The sequence below is a fragment of the Lissotriton vulgaris genome, chromosome 3_1 (genome assembly GCF_964263255.1).
Source record: "Lissotriton vulgaris chromosome 3_1, aLisVul1.2, whole genome shotgun sequence".
Taxonomy (NCBI): Eukaryota; Metazoa; Chordata; class Amphibia; order Caudata; family Salamandridae; genus Lissotriton; species Lissotriton vulgaris.
In genome coordinates, this window is record NC_141689.1 from 1392637255 (window position 1) to 1392659935 (window position 22681).

Consider the following 22681-nt stretch of genomic DNA (forward strand, 5'->3'; position numbering starts at 1 on the left):
GCATTTCCATTGCATTCTGAGTGGTGGTCTTTAGGTATCGTCTGCATTGGGGTAGTCTGGGAAATCCCATAGAAGGGAACGGCAGTGTGCCTAATCTGAGTGTGCTTTCATCAATGCGTCCATTGCCTAACCTCAGATTTGGGAGGCTTAGACATCTGACACCAATGTGCACCAGTAGTTGTGCCCTAAAGTACAACATGGAGGGTGGCATGGGCTCATGGCCATTGTGGAATGTCATGTTGTAGTCTGTGTTTGTGTTGTCCCCTCCTGCTCCATCCAGATCTGTCAGTGGCAACAAGTTGTGTGCCCCCATCATGGCCCTAGGTGTGCTCAGAGCTATTTGGGTGTCTGGTTGAACGGAGCCACCAGCAGGGTGGTGTGCTGTGTGGTCATCACATGGCTCACTTATGCCCGATTTTCCTGTTTACATGCACTGTTTGAGTCAATAAAGTGAGTTAGCACAATGTCATTGCACAGGTGCAACATGTAGATTTAGTCATCTTCTGTGATGCTATGCTTGCATATGTATGTGATGTTGCTGCCACTGAACTGACCCTACATCTCTCTCTTTTGCAGCATCTCCTGTGGTCATGGAGGGACAAGGGACGGACACCAGTGGAGGGGAAACAAGCACAACAGCTTCACAGGAGCCCAGTGACACAGATGTGACCAGCACCTCGGAGGGGAAAGGAGTCTGCTGGAGGAATCACAGCCAGAGACGCAAAGTTCAACGTCATCTGATGCCAGCAGTGATGTATCCATGTTGGTGGGCACAGGGAACAGGGACTCTGTATCATCTTCCACCACACAGTGAACAGTGCCCACCCTCCCAGCCACTTCCTCTGGTGCTGTCCGTGTTTGCCCCAGTAAGAGGGGAAGAGTGTCCTGTAGGAAGGTGGATATCTGTCTATATGGTTACCCCAACTTTTTGTCTAGTGTTTAGCTGGTTTTCGACTTAGTTGGCCTGGGATCCTGCTATTCAGGGCCCAGGCTATATGCTCTCACTGTAAAATGGACTCCATGTACTTTAGGTACATATCCAATTGGGATTGGGTCACCTTTGTGAGCCCCTGTATAGTGTACCATAGGTACCCAGGGCATAGGGGCATCCAAGGCCTACCAGGGGCTGCAGCATGAATTATGCCACCTCTGGCTGGCCATCCAAACTGACACCACAGGCTGATCACTCAGCTTGGGCAAGGTGGTGTAATCACCCCTTGCTTAGATATAGTATACCTATATCTTACCTTATATATAGACACATATGTACCTATAAGTCACTCCTATGGCAGGCCTTGACAATCCTGAAGGCAGAGTGCTTGGTTTTATGTGAGATGGTGGTCTAGCATGAGTTGAGCCATCTGCAGCTTTCGGAACCATGTCCTTATAGCTGTTCTATGATATAGCCATGCCATATACTCTTAAGTGCATTATAAACCTAGCGGTTAATGCTAACTTTGGTTTGGCTTTATCAAAATATGTTGTGTAAGGTGTCAAACACTTTGGAATACTACTCCCCCCTGCCAGTTCTGGCGGCGCGGGAAGAATTCCACCCTTCTAGAGGGAGAAGACATGTAGTTACTGCTTTACCCGGTTAAAGTTAAACAGAGCCTCAGCATCACAAAATGAATGCTGCTGCCACAGACACGAGTCTGACCTCCTGCAGCTGGACGAAACTCCGGCAAGGGGGGCCTGGACAACAGGATTCTTGTCAAGGAACGTGCTAGAACTTCCCCAGACAGCCTGTAGTGTATTGGGGCAGGGTGGGTTCAATGGAAAGATGCTTTTCCAGACACTGCCTGGGGCACACAAGGTGCTCCATGCATAGCCCGGTTCAAACCAGTTTCTGGGGCACTCCAGCCCCAGCTCTGGCGTGAAACTGGACAAAGGGAAAGGGGTATAACCACCCCCTACCAGGTTCCATCCATAGGAGGGACCTAGCAGGTAATCCAGCCCCTTAGTTTAGTATAAAGATAGGAGCTGTGTCTAGAGACATTAGATTATCCTGGAAAGAAACTCTGAAATGAACTCTTGGTACTTCGGCATTCCATATCGACTGGAAGACTGAAGACATCTCCCTTGTGGTCAAGGAGTGACCACCCTGTGCAAACAGGCACCACCAGTAACTTCCCAGTTTGCTTTGTCGATGCTCCTGCCAGAACCCGAAGACTCAGTGACTCAGGAACTGGACGTCCAGACTTTTCCAACGCTGATCCACATCCACAGCAAAGCTGAGACCTGTGGCGGACACGAAAGACATGGGATTGGACATCCTGGACTACTTGCTTTTTGCTAACCGTGCAGCTTCAGAGGTACCCTTGAAGTTGTGCATTGGGGTTTGAGAAGCCTCAGGACCCGAGCAGCATTTGTCCCGAAGCTCAGTCCTCCACACTCCACGAGTGTCACGTGGGGCCTGCTCCTACATTTCAGCTTGACGCGTCTTCCCGGTTGCTAGCCCGTTGGCTAGTGAGCTCTAAGAAGATGAATCTTCAAATCTACAATGCTTACCTGGTTGCTCCAGCTTTCCTGTGAAGGAGAAGCGCCCCAGACCTTGCTGGTCTGAACAGAAGCCCATTTTTACTTCCTGCGTGGGTTGCGGTTACCAAGGCTTGTTGGGTCCAATACGGATACCGACACTACAGTCACCTAGGTCCTCTGTGGGACAGCTCGTATCCAGCACCTGGTCATCGTTGACGCCTCCTGGTCCACGTGGCTGCAGAGACAAGCTTCACCTCTTCACCTGATTGCATCTCAACATCGCCTGGTTCCTTCTTGGCTCCTTCAAGGTCACTGGCTAGTGACCCAGACTCTGTCCCCTCTGCTTTCAGGTTCTTCACTACTCCGATCCAACCTTGGATCCACCCAGACACTTTTCTTCTGGCTGCCTGCAGCACTTCTTTGCAGCTCTCCATACGAAACCCGACACAAAACGACACCTATGCACCCGGCTTCCCTGGGTGAGGTATCTCGAGTACTCCGGTGCTCCCGTGGGTGTTAACTATCCAAGTGTCCTAGTTTAAAAGCGTTTTACCGTAGTCCATCCGGAAGTGTCCAGAATCTACTACTTTGTAACTTTTACGTTCCCATTCTAACTCTATGGTAACTCGCACGTGTGTTTAGACACTGCACACGCTTCCTGTGGGCCTTCTACTTCCTAACCTTTGGTTGTCCAGTGTAGCCCCAGCGATTCTCTAGGCCCTAGGCCTATTCACTATTCCTGAAGTGGTTCTTATACCACTTACTTAGTATATGGTTCGTGAGGCCCCTAGGGCAGAATTGTATTTGTGCAACTTATAGTATGCTTAGTAACTTGTAACGTATCTCGAACTCTGACTTCATAAGAGTGCAGAGAAGTTGTGTTAGTAATAAATACATATATATTTGTTATATACCTTGTGTGGTGTCCTTTCATTTGATATTCAACGGATTATAATTGATAAAACAGCTGGCTTCACATGCTCTCTGAAGTTTTAGCCTAAGATTACTTTGTCCATGCTACCACTAGGATATCTGGTCTATAAGGTTGACTTTACAACCATCACCATAAGGGTTGTTTGGACTGATACAGGGTGCCCACTAGAATAGTGGGCATCATATACCAGGCCAACTTCTCACATGTCCTTCACCCCAGGCACCGCTGCGCCTGTCCACCCTGCTGCCATCAGTGCTGAGTCTCTTGGGGCATCCTCCTGATTTGTAAAGCAGAGTGGTCGTCATTCGGCACGGCGGCGAGTCTCAATCGGCTCACGACGCCGCGGTTGCGGGCGCATTTTGATGGCGGTTCGCGTCGCACTGCTGCGGATGGGAAATGGGCTATGTTTGGCCATTCTAATAAGGAGGGCGTGAGGTCTGCTACTCACAGGTGGAAAATTGCATTTTACCACACCACCAGCGATGTGATAGTACCTCCGCCAGCCATCATAATAGACCCCTAAATGTACAGAAGCATTACAAAAATAGCAAAGTTACCAACAACTACAAATGGAGCAATCTGTGAGCCAAATTGCCCCAAAATTTAGCAAACAAACCAAAAGAAGGTAGCACATGCAACAATTTAAAGACAAACTCTTCATAAATAACAAATGAGTACATTACTTAGAAACGAAAGCCAAAAGCATATTATAAATGTAACATTAGCCTACCACATTTCTGGCAAAATGCCTTTCAATTCACAGTACGGTGATGGATAAAGCCCTGATCTTTGGACTGGGTAAGAGTGGTCTGCTTAATTCAGACACTCTGTTCATCACCACCCCCTTTTCTGAATCATTTTTGTCCACCATTAGCGTGGAAGGGTATACTCAGATGTGAGTCCCTAGCTCATTGCACCATCAGGATTCAAGCAAGCCGGGCCGAAGACGGCTGAAATGCCAGAAACCGGTCCCCGGTAGCTTGTTTCCTTCCCAGTATAAGAATTGGCTTGGTAGTTTGGTCTGCCCTGTTCCCATGATGCACTGGGCCAGGGTCAGACTAATTTGCATTTAGCCAAGTTCTGAGCTGGGAGAGTGCAGTGAGCTAAAAAACGGTGATGGATAAAGCCCTGATCTTTGGACTGGGTAAGAGTGGTCTGCTTAATTCAGACACTCTGTTCATCACCACCCCCTTTTCTGAATCATTTTTGTCCACCATTAGCGTGGAAGGGTATACTCAGATGTGAGTCCCTAGCTCATTGCACCATCAGGATTCAAGCAAGCCGGGCCGAAGACGGCTGAAATGCCAGAAACCGGTCCCCGGTAGCTTGTTTCCTTCCCAGTATAAGAATTGGCTTGGTAGTTTGGTCTGCCCTGTTCCCATGATGCACTGGGCCAGGGTCAGACTAATTTGCATATAGCCAAGTTCTGAGCTGGGATGGTGCAGTGAGCTAAAAAACGGTGATGGATAAAGCCCTGATCTTTGGACTGGGTAAGAGTGGTCTGCTTAATTCAGACACTCTGTTCATCACCACCCCCTTTTCTGAATCATTTTTGTCCACCATTAGCGTGGAAGGGTATACTCAGATGTGAGTCCCTAGCTCATTGCACCATCAGGATTCAAGCAAGCCGGGCCGAAGACGGCTGAAATGCCAGAAACCGGTCCCCGGTAGCTTGTTTCCTTCCCAGTATAAGAATTGGCTTGGTAGTTTGGTCTGCCCTGTTCCCATGATGCACTGGGCCAGGGTCAGACTAATTTGCATATAGCCAAGTTCTGAGCTGGGATGGTGCAGTGAGCTAAAAAACGGTGATGGATAAAGCCCTGATCTTTGGACTGGGTAAGAGTGGTCTGCTTAATTCAGACACTCTGTTCATCACCACCCCCTTTTCTGAATCATTTTTGTCCACCATTAGCGTGGAAGGGTATACTCAGATGTGAGTCCCTAGCTCATTGCACCATCAGGATTCAAGCAAGCCGGGCCGAAGACGGCTGAAATGCCAGAAACCGGTCCCCGGTAGCTTGTTTCCTTCCCAGTATAAGAATTGGCTTGGTAGTTTGGTCTGCCCTGTTCCCATGATGCACTGGGCCAGGGTCAGACTAATTTGCATATAGCCAAGTTCTGAGCTGGGATGTTGCAGTGAGCTAAAAAACGGTGATGGATAAAGCCCTGATCTTTGGACTGGGTAAGAGTGGTCTGCTTAATTCAGACACTCTGTTCATCACCACCCCCTTTTCTGAATAATTTTTGTCCACCATTAGCGTGGAAGGGTATACCCAGATGTGAGTCCCTAGCTCATTGCACCATCAGGATTCAAGCAAGCCGGGCCGAAGACGGCTGAAATGCCAGAAACCGGTCCCCGGTAGCTTGTTTCCTTCCCAGTATAAGAATTGGCTTGGTAGTTTGGTCTGCCCTGTTCCCATGATGCACTGGGCCAGGGTCAGACTAATTTGCATATAGCCAAGTTCTGAGCTGGGATGGTGCAGTGAGCTAAAAAACGGTGATGGATAAAGCCCTGATCTTTGGACTGGGTAAGAGTGGTCTGCTTAATTCAGACACTCTGTTCATCACCACCCCCTTTTCTGTTTCAATTCACAGTAGGCAGAATTCAACCTACACTTTAAAGGCCTGATTACTAGTCCGGCGGTCTTGCGACCACCAGACTCCCAATGGTGCAGTAGTGGCAGTCCACTGTTTTGCCGATTGTGACTTACAAAGTAGTATTGGCAGTGGACTGCTGGCAGAGGCCCAGGAGTGCCACAATGCATTATGCTGAACAGAGACTGGCGCAGTCCCGCTCAGCATAGTTTGAGTTCTTGCACTACCAGTCTTTTCATGGCAGAGCCCCCCAATAAAAAAGCTGGTGGTGCAAGAACATAGGGGGCCCTCTCCCTCACACTAGGGGGATACATTCAGGGTGACACAGCATGCGCCCCTCTGCCTGTATTCCTCCCAGTTCCAGCACGGCATGGATGTCACTGTCCATTCCGGGCTGTTTTTTTGGCCGTTCCCATTGCTGTGCCTGCTTTCAAGGCACTTCTATGGGAAAGGACAAAGGACTGCCGACCGTATTACGAGTTGCACATTTACAACTAGAAATACAGTCAGCAGTCCTTGTGCGACTTTGACGTTGAGCCAGCGCCGCTGTGCCAAAGTCATAATCAGGCCCTAATTATTAGAAGCATTACAAAAATAGCAAAGCTATCAACAACTACAAATGGAGCAATCTGTTAGCCACATTGTTTGCCACATTGCCCCTAAACTTAGCAAACAAGCCAAACAAATGTAGCACAAGCTACAATTTAAAGACGAAATCTTCATAAATAACAAATAATTTTTTTCGAAATAATAAGCATAATATTTTATTACAATAGTCAATTTTTTATATGAAAACAATATTAGTAATACTGAGATAATATTATTTAAATGTAAATAAATTGTAACTGTGACCAACCATGAAACTAAAAACAAACCCTGTCCATCACATAAATTAATTACAACACATAAACCACACAATTCCAAACAACAATCACAAAATGTTATTTTCCAGAAACAATCACAGGCTTTCTGACCGACATCATAGGTTTAAACTCTGACCGCTGCATTACAATCATGGTGGTCGGAGTTTAAATTGTCCGGGAATCCGACTTGGTTCCAACAGACTCAAGGAGCCTCTCGGCCAGTTGGAAAGGCCTCATAATCCCTAAAGGACGGCGTTTCCTCTGTTGGGATTATGATGGCACTTTCCAACAGCAGTTTCATGTCTCTTTACTGACAAGGAACTGCTGTCGGAAAGTATCATTGGGTGCCACTAGCAGGACCCTCTTTCCCCCTGGCCCTCTGTTGTATTTCATGCCATGTTTTTACATGCTATGGTGTATTCCTTTAAGTAGTTTTGGTCATAAGTTTATTTATAAATCTTGTACTGCAATCTGTTGCCATGGTTTGTATGTTCTACATTCTATGGTTGAATCTGACTGGACCTGTCCTGCTGAGCAGATGCTGTACTGTGTTCCTCTTCTGCAATAAATCCTTTTCTTCACTTAAACTGGACTGAATTACTACAAACTTGGCGACGATTTTACTGGTTTGCTACACTTTATGGGAACACAGGAGCGACCAGAGGATTTTAACCTGCGCTGCACTTTCTTCATTTCATCATTTTTTGGATCTTTTAAACCTTCATGTAAGACAGATTTATTTTTCCTGTATATTTTATTATTTTCAAAGACTTCTGGATTTATCAACTTTGATTTTTCAACCTTATTTCTATTTTTCATTAATACTGCAAGTTACTCTGTTCTCTACTGTTGCCTGCCTGAAAGAAATACTGGAAACACTGGAAATACTTCTGCTTTTTTGCTACATTTTTAAGACGTTTTACTGATTTTTGCCATTCGATTTGCATCTTATTTACTGACTTGCTTACTTTTAAAAGTGCTGCCTCGCACCAACGGTAATCTCTTTTGTCCTCGCTCGCCTCCTCGCTCTCCATCTTCCAGCTGCCTGCACGTCATCCTGCATCGTTCCACGCGTCTTGGATTACGCGTCTTTCATGAACTCCGCTCCTCCTCTGAAACTCGATGGTTGCACGTGTGCGCTTGATGTCATCGCGCACACGTCGACGTCATCTTTGTTGATCGGGTATCCTAGCAACCAAGCTCCGATCCAACAACCAAGCTCCTATCTCGCATTTTAAACACGGAGGAAGATATTTTTCATTGTACAAAAAGAAAAGATCGCTTTTAAATGCGAAGCAGGATACTTTTCACCAAATCAAACGAAGAGATCGTTTTTAACTTATTTCTACAACAGGTTTGATTTCATTTGACAATTTTTATTTTCTTGACAATTCTTAGCAAATTTTCTTTTCTTTAGATTTTATGTTTACTTTTCATATATTTCACTTGTAAATACTTTTATCAAACATGCAATTTGATCCTCCGCCTAGGTTCCTACAAAATAAAGGAGAACCTCCTATTCCATGGAATCGCTGGAAAGAGGAATTCTTAACTTTCTTGAAAGCCATAGATGGAGATAGATTCTCACAAGAAAGGAAAACAAATATTTTATTACATTCTTTGGGTTCTGAAGGCCAAGTTGTATTCAGAACACTTCCTTTACATGATGGAGGGGGAGACAGAAATGTGTTTGATGATGCAATGACTCGTCTTGAAGCTAGATTTAAACCAACATTTAGTGTTGCTTTGAATCGTTATAAATTTTATACCAGAGCTCTTGAGGAATCTGAAACTTTTGATGATTTTTTAACAGCCTTACGTTATTTGTCCACTAACTGTAATTTTGGTCCTATATCTGACGAAATGATTAGAGATCAGATTATAGTCCAGACTAAAAGCAAGAAAATTCAAGAAAAACTATGGATTATGGGTGATCCAGATTTGAAAGATGTTATTGTTACAGCAAAAGCTATCGAGCAATCTGATAAGTGGATAAAATGTTTGGATAAGAAAGACAAAGATAATTCTTCTGAAGTATGCACTGTAAAATCAGATTTGTCTACTACTGCTTCCTCTTCCAACAACGCACAACGCAGTAGTAATTCTTTTCAACGCTCTTTCAAAAAGAATGACAAATTTTTTCATTGTTTTAGATGCGGTAGTACTAACCATGCTGCTTCTTTTCCTAAGTGCCCTGCTATTGGGAAAGAATGTAATAAATGTGGTAGGCAAGGGCATTTCAGTAGTGTATGCAAGACTACTACAGGAAATAATGCAGCTACAGGAAATAATACTAAGAGTAGAGTCTCTTTCATTACCAGTAGTAAGGAAGAATTTGACATTCCTGACAAAGACAATGAAAATAATTGTGAGAGGGGTATAGTTGTTTCTATTATTGACTCTAATGAACAAGATTTGGTTTACCTTAAACAACCGGAATGCATTGTACAAGTTTTAGGAGTTGATCTTAAATTGATGGTTGATTCAGGATCACCTTGGACAATTATTACTAAACAGTATTTCATTCAAATGTTTGAAGGGATTGTCACTTTTAAAGATCTTAAGGAATCTGACATAATTGCCAAGACTTTTGATGAATCTATCATTCCGATGGAAGGGTATTTGGGAGTAGACATGCATTTTAGGGGTCAAGTAAGGTTTGTCAAATTATATATTGCTACAAAGGGACTGAATGTGCTTGGATGGAGAGATCAATGGAGTTTTAATATAACTCTCAATCCCAGAAGACTTGATCCCATTGTCATTGCTGATGATAATTTCAATGAAAATCGGTCTGTCAAGACTATTATTAATACTGGTGAAGGGATTGATGAGATCACTAACTTGTTTCCTAAAGTTTTTTCAAAAAATTTAGGAAAATTGCACAATTTTCAACATTTGATTAGACTTAAAAAAGGAACTATTCCAGTTACACAGAAGTTGAGAAATGTACCTATAAATGTTAGAGATGATCTCAAAGCATTGTTAAAAAATTTGATTGATGATGATATATTTGAAGAAATTGAATCTTCTGAATGGGTTTCTCCCATCGTTTTAGCCCGAAAATCTGATCAAAGTCTCAGGTTGTGTGTGGATTTGAGGGCTCTCAATTCAAATATTATAGTAGACTGCCATCCCCTACCTAATATAAATGAGGTAGTATGTATGTTAGAGGGAGCAAAAGTTTTTTCTACATTTGATTTGCGTTCAGCATATCATCAAATTGTGCTAGCTGATGAATCCAAACAATTGACAGCCTTTCTCACTCCTGAAGGCCTTTTTCAGTACAAAAGAATGCCTTTTGGGTTGGCCTCTGCGGCATCAGTTTTCCAACGTACTATGCATCATATTTTCAAAGATCTGTACAAGTTTTTAAGATGTTTTCAGGATGATATCCTGGTGTTTTCTCCTGATAATACATCTCATAAACAACATATCATAGAAGTTTGCAAAAGACTTGGGACACATGGACTCATTTTGAAGGATAATAAATGCAAGATGTTCTGTGAGTCTGTGGAATATCTAGGACATACTCTTTCTGGTAATGGTGTGGTACCCAAGAAATGTTTGGTTGAGGCCATAGTTAACGCACCATGTCCTGACAATAAGGAAAAACTTCTCTCTTTTAATGGCTTGTGTGAATATTATAGCAAGTGTATTAAGGGTTTTGCAACCAAAATGGAACCCTTGAGAGAATTGACCAGACAGAAAGTAGAGTTTTACTGGGGAGAGAAACAGGAGTCTGCCTTTCAGGCTATTAAGCATGAGATTGCCAATGCTCCTACTTTGAAGCCTTTCTGTATCAATAAGGTTTGTGTGGTTACTGTGGCTGCTAGTGAATATGGCCTAGGAGGACTTTTATCACAAAAATGTGGGAAGGATGAGTGGTGTGTAGCGTTCGCTTCCCGGACATTGAGTGAAACAGAAAGGAAATATTCTGTCATAGAGAAAGAGTTGTTGGGATGTGTTTGGGGAATAGAACATTTCCGGAATTTTTTATGGGGTAGTCGTTTTCTGTTGAAAACAGATCACAAACCACTTGTTTCCATACTTTCTCCTTGAGGTGGTCGGAATGCTACAGCGCGGATTGCTAGATTGATGTCCCGATTGCAAGAGTATAGCTTTGATGTTGAGTATTTTCCTGGAAGAAGTAACGTAACAGCTGACTGTCTTTCAAGGTTGCCTTGCGATTTTAAATCTATGGGAGGTAACAAAGAAGAAGAGGATGTTGATTTTGTTGCCTCATTGAAAGATTTTGTGGCTGATGAATTTGCTGCCATTTCAGAATCCTTTTGGGAAAATGCTGTTCTGCGTGACAAGAGTTGGAGCATTCTTAAAGATTATATTTTGAAAGGTTGGCCTAATGGGAATATAGTACCTCCAGAGTTGAAATCTTTTCATCAGGTCCTCAGTGAGTTAGAGGTTGATAATGACTTGATTTTTAAAAGTGGGAAATGTGTACCTCCTGAGGGTATGCAAGAGGAAATTATCAGACTTGCTCATGAGTGTCATTTGGGAATGTCTTCTATGAAGAGATTAGTGAGAACCAGTTTTTGGTGGCCAGCAATGGATAAAATGATTGACAGAGTGGTTTGTGATTGTCCTATATGTGTTAATAGTGATAAAATGTTGAAAACTTACCCTGCTCCTCTCATACCTATTTCTTGGCCAGAGAATCTTTGGAGGAAGCTAGCATTTGATATATCTGGTCCTTTTAATTGCTTACCTCAAGATGCTCGTTTTGCTTTGGTCTTAATAGACTACCATTCAAAGTGGCCTGAAGTCAGGTTTGTTTCTTGTGCTTCTTCATAAGTTATTGTAGAATTCCTTAGGGAGGTTTTTGCAAGAGAAGGTAGTCCGGAGGTATTAATTACTGACAATGGGGTACAATTAATATCTAAAGAAGTGGAAGATTATCTCAGTTCTTGTGGAATCAAACATATTACAACTTCTCTTTACGAACCACAAGGAAATGGACAGGTGGAAAGGTTTAATCGCGTGTTAAAGGATTCAGTTGAGTGGGCAAGGAAAACTCCCAATGTGTGGAGAGAGATTATGGTTGTACAGGATAACTCCTCACTCAGTTACTGAACTTAGCCCTTTTCGTTTATTGAGAGGGAGGGAGCCAGTGTCAAAGTTTTGTCCTTGGTGGATGAAAGAGAAATGTAATATTTCTAATATTTCTACTCCTGTTGATATTCGCAGTACTTCCTTGAGGGTCAAACACCACCAAGAGAAAATGAAAGAATATCATGATTCTAAGCATAAAGTGAGAATCCCAGATTTTACAGTGGGGGATTTAGTCAGGATACATAAACCTGGTTTCTTGATTAAGGGTGCTTCAAAATTTGGCCCTGTTCGGAAGGTAGTGAAAGTTAACATTAACAGCATTGTAACTAATGATGGTAAAGTATGGAATGTTAGACGCGTTGTAAAATGTCCTAACTTTTCCACTGTGAAATACCCAAGTTTTTCCACTTTTAGTTCTGACAATGTTAAAGTGCCTGTAAAGGACGACACTGTTTCTTCAAGAGTTAAAACTAACAAGAGAGTTGTCAATGTACCTCTTCGATTTAAAAATTGATTTTTTTCTTTCCATTTCAATTTAAAAAAATTGATTTTTCTTCTCCTTTTATTTTGTTTTTTTTTCTTCTCTCATTTTCTTCTCTTTTCTCTTTATTCTCTTCTTCTCTCTTTTCTTACTTTTTCTTTTTAGGGATAAGATGTGTTGTATTTCATGCCATGTTTTTACATGCTATGGTGTATTCCTTTAAGTAGTTTTGGTCATAAGTTTATTTATAAATCTTGTACTGCAATCTGTTGCCATGGTTTGTATGTTCTACATTCTATGGTTGAATCTGACTGGACCTGTCCTGCTGAGCAGATGCTGTACTGTGTTCCTCTTCTGCAATAAATCCTTTTCTTCACTTAAACTGGACTGAATTACTACACCCTCCTCCTGGGAAGCACGTATGTGCAGAGATGTATAAAAACGTAAGTTTTTCAATGGGAGCTTGTGCTACGGGCAGTTTCGGGCCACCACACAAGCTCTGATTGAGAAATGGAAGTTTGCAATCGCACCATGTGTGGTGGCATCCTAATTGCGGTGTCAGACCCGCTGACCTGAGGTCAGTCGGTTCCCCATCCGCCACAATGTCAGTTGGAGTTAACTCTGACCGACATCGTAATCAGTGCCAACATATCACAATTTCCACCCAAAAGAAATGAAAGAAATGAAACTTAGGGGCTGATTACGGTGGCGATCCGCCCGCCATCGTAAAGTGAATTACCCACCACCATAATAAGATGGTGATGGGTATTGTGGCGGATGGACAGTCCGTCCGGCGTTTTTTTGCCGGTACGGATTCATTACGATTGCTGGCTGGGCGGAGCTGGGATGTAGGACATTTCCAGGTATTTCCATGGGAAGGGCTGGTGGGGATTTGCTTTGGGGGCCTGTTGCACGCCCCCGAGGGGACTGCACTTGGGGGTACCTATGGTAGCCCCCTACATTGGCATGCACAAGGTGGCAGGCACCACGCAGTGCCTGCCACGTTGTGAATGGCAATGCACAACATGGCATTTTAGCATTGCGGCGGGTGCTGCAGCCAGCAGCGCCCGCCACAATGTTAAAATGTCAGATGCGACCACCGCAGTGGCGGTCACATCATAATTGGGGTGGTGAGACTGGCGCATGGCAGGCGGGCGGTCCCGTTACTGTTAGGGTGGCAGGCGGACTATACCCCCTTACTGTTCTGTAGTTGCAGATCTTCCTCTGTATCCATGTAGTTAAAATTAGTAATCCACTGAAAATGGGAAAAATTGTGTCCAAAAGTACCCAAAAAAATTCAAAAATAAAAAGAATCCAATAGAGATCTCTCAAAACAATCCAAAGTATGTAGGAACCATAAAAAACCCAGAAACAGGCTTGGCCTGTCAATTGAAAAGCTGGGAAACCAGGTTCGAGTCTCGGCAATGACGCTCAACATCCTGTGATTACGGGCAAATAACGTAATCTCCCCATTCCTAACAAATATGAATGGGTCCTTGTGTAACCTTACTGGTGCTCATGTAAAGTGCTCTGATACCTGATACCTTCGGGTCAAGTTTGCGCTATATATTCGCTTTCTTCTCTTCTTTCTTCTCTTCTTTCTCTTTCTTTTTCATATTCAAAAACAAAAAATATCAAAAAATGTGATGTTTGAAGTACAGAATGATCTTATTTATTACTTGTACAAGTTATTTCTCCCTTTTTTTTGAATGATGATAATTTTTGCCTTCATGGGTAACGTTATATTTCTGGTTTGATTATTTGTTCTCAAGTCAAGAGATACTTCATTTCGGCCTGATAAGGCCATAAAAGTACGGATAAATATGTTAAAAAAAACTGTGCAATCAATAAAGCTTTTGCAGCATTAAAATTCAGCATACACATTAAAATATTTGAACGATAGAAATTGTAAGATGTAATAAATAGCCTAAAAAATACAAGTATCTCAATCATTCAGTACAGAATCACGTATAAGAAAGGCGGAATCGCTGTCACAGTGCGGAAGTAGAGAGAGTTGGTTGGGCATGCTCTTTCTTTAGAACTGATCGGCGTACACACCATATTGAAAACAGATAGCGGTACACTGAATATGCAATAGGCATACTACTATCATATTTTAGGATCCTGAAAACTTGTGAGCAGTTGAAGTTCTGAGATTCCTAAATAGCTGACGCAACCAACAAATTCTTACTTCCTTATATGCAGGACAAAAAAACAGTACATGCAGGTCAGTCTCCGTACAATCATTACAGGATGGGCAATCTTTTGTGGAGCTGGCGCCCCACCTATAGGAAACGCCACGTAAGGGAAGTGCACCATACCTGAACTGCAGATATATTTTTTTAGCTAAGGTTAGCTATGATAGATTTGAAACCTTATTGCATTTTGACTTCTAGGAAAGATGCTGTAAGTGTGCCTGTCCTGGGACCCCTCAGTAATAGGTTAGGTTTAGGGTCTTTGAAATTCTTGATCAAAACCTTCCTAGATGTTAGCGGACATCTAGCTTTGGCACTATCCCATAAGTCTCCCATTCCAGAGAATTCCTGATATGAGTAAGCCAAGATATTTTGCTTGCTCCAAGGTTTGCAACTTCCCTCAGTTCCTCTCTATACATGGATAGTTCAGGGGTGCTGCATAAGTGGTGCCAGTATAGCAGGGATCTATGGACACCTTCAAGTGCAATTGGGCTAACTCCAAGATCCATTCAGAGTGGGGTGAGTGCTGCGCTTATGGGAAGTCCCAAGAGTTTCCGAGAAATGAGTTCTAGATCATTATTTGTTCAATTAAATATTTAATTCTGTACATTCATATTTTATTCAATAAAGCTTTGTTAACTAAAAAAAAATGCTCCAGGAAACCCAAAAAATAGAAAATCAAAGCAAAACGCATTGGTTTATTATAAACCAAAAGTGGTTTCCTTTAAAAAAAAAACTGCAACTTTGAATGCCCAGATCACAATTTTGTAGACAAAAGCCTGTAAAGTAAATTAGACAAAGCTACCCCCAAAACAAATCTCATTCCCCAAAATACATATTCATCACACTTAACCATCTAAATATGAGTAGCATAACACAATTTTACATAACATAGTGATACAATACTAAAATAGTGTACAAAAACCCCAAACTACAAACTAGTGAAAAATACAAATATTAACACATCTTAGGGGCCGATTACAATCTCGGTCGGAAGGGCACTGAATTGGGTTCGGCATTAGCGGATCGGATTCGGAGGCTGAATTTCTGTCCGGTTCATACACGGGTCCGGACGTCGAAGTACGATGCAAACAAGCGCGAAATCTCCGTCCGAATCGTTTCCGGGTCCGAACCGCTCTGTATGTCACGGCCGTAAGCTAACCGTGGCGCGCAATGGAGGCGAATTTCGACGAGCTAGTATGATGCTCAATTCGGACAGCCAGATCAAGTCAGAGCTTACGGCTCGCAATAGCTCCCGGAGTTGGGCTTTTGGGGTCCGCATCGGACCCCCTGTTACCTGCAGCCTTACAACTCGAACACCCAACACATGCATGTATTGTGCGGATGGCACCTACGCGTACCCACTGTAGGAGCGCACTTGTCCGCAACGTACCCATTCAGTCAATGGGAGCCCATGTATGCGTCGTACGATCGGCTCCCGTTGACTTCTATGGAAGTCCGAACGAACCAAGTCCGACAGCATACGGCCACATCGTACTCACTCGGTTGGACTGCAGGAGTCCGGATCGGTCGGAAAACACCCCGGATCCGGCTCGTCGGAGTGCTTTCCAACCGACCTCGGAATCGGCCCCTAAGTATACCAAAAGTCACAAACACTATAACTAACTTGTAGACTTCCTATTAACCCCCCCCCAAAACCCTATAAAATCCTTTAAAAAGGATTTACCTGTTCAGACAAACAGCAGCAACTTACTGCAACCTGGTTTTGCAAAAACAGATTGAAAATCCCACAAATAGATTATAAAATAGATGGAAGGTGTCATAAAAAATGACCGCTAAAAATGTAAAAATGATAAATAAATGCATGAAAAAATTCAAAGATTATTAAACATGTTAGACATATCAAACAATGTTGTTAAAAATGTTACAAAATAGTGAAGTATAAATTAAATAATAGTGTCAAATATATACATTTATTTTATATATACTGAACAAACATATTTTAAAATGATGTTGAAAAGCAATAAAACAATGCAAGATATTTAAAAAAAAACTGTTAAAAAATGGAAAATAAAAGTGGAAAATATACACCATAGATTAGTAATTAGATATATTTCACTTTAGAGAAAAACAAATCATGACAAAAAAATATTTATTTAACCTTAACTAAATATTTTGTTTTATGTTGAAATATATATGTTTAAAAATCTAAATTTATAGAATAAATAAACTTTGAAAACATACATGAAATGAGAACTATGTATTACATGTCTTTATTCGATAAAACAAAAATCTTATAAATTGTATTATTGCCTACAAACATACAAATAACAATTTTTTATTATATTTCTAAAGAACAGCAATACTAATAAAATAACACAAATTGTTCCTATTTCATACAAATATCATTAAAATGAAGAATTTCAGGCTAAAATAAAAAATAAAAAAATCACAATCCAACATAAACCATTTTTAAAAACAATTTTTAGACACATATGAGCTTGATTACGAGTTTGGAGGTGCAGGGGAAGACCGCCACGCCAGGCAGGCACCCGCATCACCATGACCAAACCTGTCTGTGCACCGCCTGTCAAATTATGACTTTTTTAGTCACTGACGAGCAGTTTTTTGGTGTTCCCATGGAGGTGCCTATAAAATAGGCACCGCCATACGAACGTCAAAGACAGTGCCTTCAAGGCATGGACTGCACCAGACCATGCCATGCAGGTATTGAGATGCATGCACAAATGGGGGCATATGTGCCTCCCTGCATGCATCCCATGGCCCAGAGGCACATGGGGGCCCTGGAGGGCCCCCTTTGTTTCCTCTCTACCACAGTTTCATGGAGTAGGAACCGCCATGAAAACCGCAGCAGAGAGGAAATTCGTAATATGCTTGGCAGGAACGCCACGTATTGTTGCCTCAAGACCGCTGTGCCACAGCCAGGGATCTATGATCCCTGGCCGTTGCAGTGGTGCAATGATAGTCCGACCGGCCTAGTTGTAATAGGGCTGTCGGACCACCGATGCAGCGGTGGCTGGACCACCACAGGTGTGCCCCGCACAAATCTAGTTGTCCTCAGACCACCAGGCCCTAAAATGGTGACATTTACTATTCTCTCTCCAACCTAAACCAATTTGGGTAAGGCATTGGACACTAAAGGAGTGACATTTACTATTCCTTCTCCAATTCTAACCAATTTGAGGAATATATTGGCCACTAAAATGGTGTAATTTACTATTCCCACTCCAATCCAACCATAATAGGGGAAGGAGTTGGACACTAAAAGGGTGATATTTACTATTCCCACTCCAAGCAGACCACATTTGTGGAAAAGTGTTGGAGACTAAAGGGGTGACATTTACTAGTCCCACTCCAATCTCAACCTATTTATGATGGGCATTGCACACTAAGGGGCTGATTCCGATGTCGACCGGAAGGGCTCCAAACGATGGTTAGAGCCTTTCTGACCAAATCAGAATGTGCTGGCCGGATTCCTTTCCGACCAAGCAATTCCGATGGGCTCAGAGGGAAAGGAATCCGGATTTCTGGATGGCGTCTCCGCCGTCCGGAAATCCTTCAGTACTCCCCCGGCTGTCTCTTCACGACCTAGGGAGTATGGTGGCACTTTTTCACTGGCTTTTCGTGCTGTGTTTCCGGCACAAAAAGGCAGTCTGAAACTGTCTTTGGAGGCCCCCAGTAGGGCCCCTATGGGTGTGTGGCCGCCTGGGGGGCACCTATGGTGCTCTTCTGTTGATCCCTGCACCCGGTAGCAGGCACCTTGGGGTGCTGACCACAAGGTGCAGGGATGAACTGCACCCCTGCTTTTCACAATGCTTTTCACAATGCAGGCATGCATTCTGCTCAGAATGCATGCTCCAATTGTGAAGTATACGAGTGCAACCGAACAGAGTTCAGTCGCATCGTACTTGCAGGGCTGTAATCAATGAAAGTAGGTCGGTTGTTTACGGCTCCTAACTGATGTCGAGCAGACCTGAGTAGGTCCGACATCGGAATCGACCCCTAAAGGATTAACATTTACTATTCCCACTTCAATCTGACCATATTGGGTAAAGTGTTGGACACTAAAGATGTGACATTTACTATTCCCACTCCAATTCAAACATATTTGGGGGAGGTGTTGGACACCGAAGGGGTGACATTTACTATTCTCATGCCTATCTAAACATACTGGGGGGAAATGTTGGACACTAAAGGGGTAACATGTACTATTCCCAGTCCAATCTAACCATATTGGCTGAAGGTGTTTGACACTGAAGGAGTGATATTTACTATTACTACTCCAATCTAACTATACTAGGAAAAAGTGTGGGACACTAAAGGAGTGACATTTGCTATTCCCACTACAATCTAACCCTATTGAGGGAAAGTGTTGGACACTAAAGGGGTGACATTCACTATTTCCACTATAATCTAAACCAATTTGGGGAAGGCGTTGGACAATAAATGGGTAACATTTACTATTCTCACTCAAGTCTAACCATATTTGGTGAAGGTGCTTCACACTAATAGGGTGACATGTACTATTCTCATTTGGGGGAAAATGTTGGACACTAAATGGGTTATACATATTATTCCCACGCCAATGTAAGGATATTTGAATAAAGTTTTAAACGTTAAAGAGATGAAATTTACTATATACATTTCAATCTAAAACATTTTAAAGAAGGTAATATAAATTAAACATTTTAGATACACAATCAATTCCCCATACTCACACACAATTTCTTTACTATAAAATTCACTAACATTTTATCTGAAAACACAGTAGCCAAAACTACTAACCTATATAAACATATTTGAACATAATAATATTTAAAACAATATTACAATTAATAATTAATATAATTATACAAATATTTTCTACATTTCCAAACTTTATACCATATTAAAAAACAAACATAATCTAAAATTAGCAATCATAAAAATTACAGATTAATTAAAACCAATGTTTTATTTTAACGAAATAGAAATATAATTTTAGTACAAAATTATAATTTGAAAACAAAATAAACTTAAAATATTTGTATTGTTTAATAAATGTTTTTTTCAGAAAACTGATAACATTTTAAAAGTTTGTAAAAAATATTTTATAATTATTTTACTTCATTAAAAAAATATTTTTAATTATTATTTTTTTCTCTCATATGCATTCAATTTTATTTTAAATGTAAAACCATTAAAATATTTTTTGTATTCAATAAAAATGAAAAATATTAAAGTAATAAAAAATATATGCTTATATTTCTATATTTAAAAATGAATTCCCAGAAATGTGTTAACGTTTTAAAATGTTATATAAGCTTAATTCCTAAATAATTTAATTTATTAAAATAGTTTTTTAAATTAATTTAATAATGTATTTTTTAAAAAATCTTTTAAAGTTAATCCCATTAATATATTGTAATTAATTTTACATTAAACTGTATTAACACACAAATGTAGCAATATAAACTAAAGCAATGTAAAATATTAATTTGCATACCATTAAAATAACTTCCATACATTTTGTTTTAAAATATAATTTTTTTTAAAATCTTTCCATCCATATTCCTTAAGAGCCAAATGTCCTGCTACAAGAAAAAGGTATAAACTCATTATTTATGTACATTAATACAACTAAAAATACACATTTCAAAAATGTTATTACTAATAAAGTATCTTTCTAAAATCACATTTTTTTTAAAGATATACAATCAAACACACTACAATAAATTACGTACTAATTAACACTTACAAACGAGATTCCATAGAATATTTTCTACATCGATATTTTTTACAATATTCCTGTTGATGACATTTTCTGAGATCCTGATAGTCATGACACAATATTTGTGTACCACAATATCCTTTCCAAACACCCCACTCCCCATACAAAAGTCAAGTCTTTTGGCTTTAGCAATGCTTGTCTTTGATTATGTGCAACAAGGATAAGTGCACAACTAAAAAAAATGAGATACATTGGCCCTCATTAGGATGTCTGGTGGTGGGATCACCAACAGGCCATTGGTGGCGGTGTGGCCACTGACATCCCTTTGGTCCGACTGCCGCATTGCGATGCTGGCGGTCGGACCCACAGATGTTGGATGACAGACCACCACCTCCGCCAGGATCAGAGATCTTGACGAAGCGCCAGTCAGAGCATCAACCCAGCATGGCGGGGTGCCATTACAATATCCCTTTCCTACAGCCTTTTCATGGCGGGAACACCACCATGAAAAGGTTGTCATAAAGGGATATTGGGGACCCCAAACAGGCCCTGCAGTGCCCCCACTCATCTCTGTGCACTATGCGTGCATGGCACACGGTCTACAAACATGCAGGAGGTGCTGCACAGTGGAGGCACAAGCTACAGCTCTTTCCCACGGCAGCAGCATACCTCCACCGTGGTTCTGATGCATTTCCAGCCGCCAGCCCAGCGGTCACATTCAAAAGCGGCATTCAGACCGCCGCATGCTCGGCAGAGGTCTCCTGACCACCACAATTGAGACCTCAGTCCAACCAATCACAATCATAATGAGGGCCTTTGTTACGACAGGCTGGGAAATGGACTGCACAACCGTTGATAAGCCCAGTTGTAAGTTTTCCTACAAGCTGTTGTTATACAATCAGCCTCGTTATACAAGGTTATTCTTCCGCACTTTCAAATGTGATTAACTCCTTGGACGCTCATGACGAGCTCAGCTCGTCATGATGTACACCTCCATACACTCATGTCGAGCTGAGCTCGTCATGAACAATGGGAAACTCAATAAACCAGCACAGGAGGAAAATACCATGAGCATCGATGTGGTTAACCTACCTCATGCAACATGCTTTCAGATCCTTGTGTATAGAACTTGATATATAAAACAATATACATAAATAGTAAAAAAAAGAAATACCCTGGACCAGCCACTAATCAGTCACTGCCACCAAATACTATACATTCCTATGCATACTCTCATATGCATTTGGACTCTCACGAAAACTGCATCAGACAGTAAAGTACTAATCGATTCTTATAGGTAAGAATGCCAATGAATCATAATACAGTTGCAGTCACAAACCAAATGGCAAAACTATTAATTAAACATGACTGAACTAAAACTATTATTATATAAGAAACAACTTAAGAAACCAGATTGGTAAATGCAGACAAAAGTACATTGTGCGTGCAAAAGCATTTTTTAAAATTAAAAAGTATACATACAAAATGTAAATTTTCCAGTGTTTCTTAAGTGTACAAACTGAGACTGGGTCACCCCATTAATGGAACTATTGCTATTGTGCAACATGATTTTTTTATGTGATTATTTAAGGCCTTATTATGACTTTGGCAGTGCGGGAGCGGGACACCAAGCCAGGACCCCTCCCTGCCAAAGCCATAATTAGACTGCCCACCGGATTCCGACTGGAATCCAGGTTGGGTGGTCCTGCAGAGGCTGGCCCATGGCAGTGCCTGTTTAAAGGCTCATAGTAGAACCCTAACAGGTACCACAATGGTAACACGATTGCAGATTCCTGCAGGGCAAGGCATGTGCCCAATGCATGCATCCCCTGGGTACAGGCCACAGGAAGCCCTGTAGGGCCCCCTTTGTTTCATCTCCACAACACTTATGTTATGTTATGTTATGTTATGTTATGTTATGTTATGTTATGTTATGTTATGTTATGTTATGTTATGTTATGTTATGTTATGTTATTTGAGTTTACAGAGCGCCTGGTTACACTGACCCAGTGTGTCCCCGCACTGAGGTAACAGCCAAGCACCAAAGCCACAACAGAAAAAAACAAATGACACCCTAGATTAACCTACAGGGAATGGAAAGGTCTTCAGACCTTTACGATAAATGGATTCGGATTCCTCAAGTTTGAGATTCTGAGGAAGGGTGTTCCACAGCCGGGCCGCCACATATCGAAACGAGCGGCCACCCATCCTAGCTCTCCTGATCTTAGGGATGTGCACCATCCGTCTCCCACTTGATCTAAGCAGTCGAGTAGGAGCATAGGGAGTAAGAAGGTTGTGTAAATACACAGGGCGCTTATTCTGTGCTTATCATGCTGGGCTCACCGCCATGAAACCCGTGGCGGAGAGAAAACT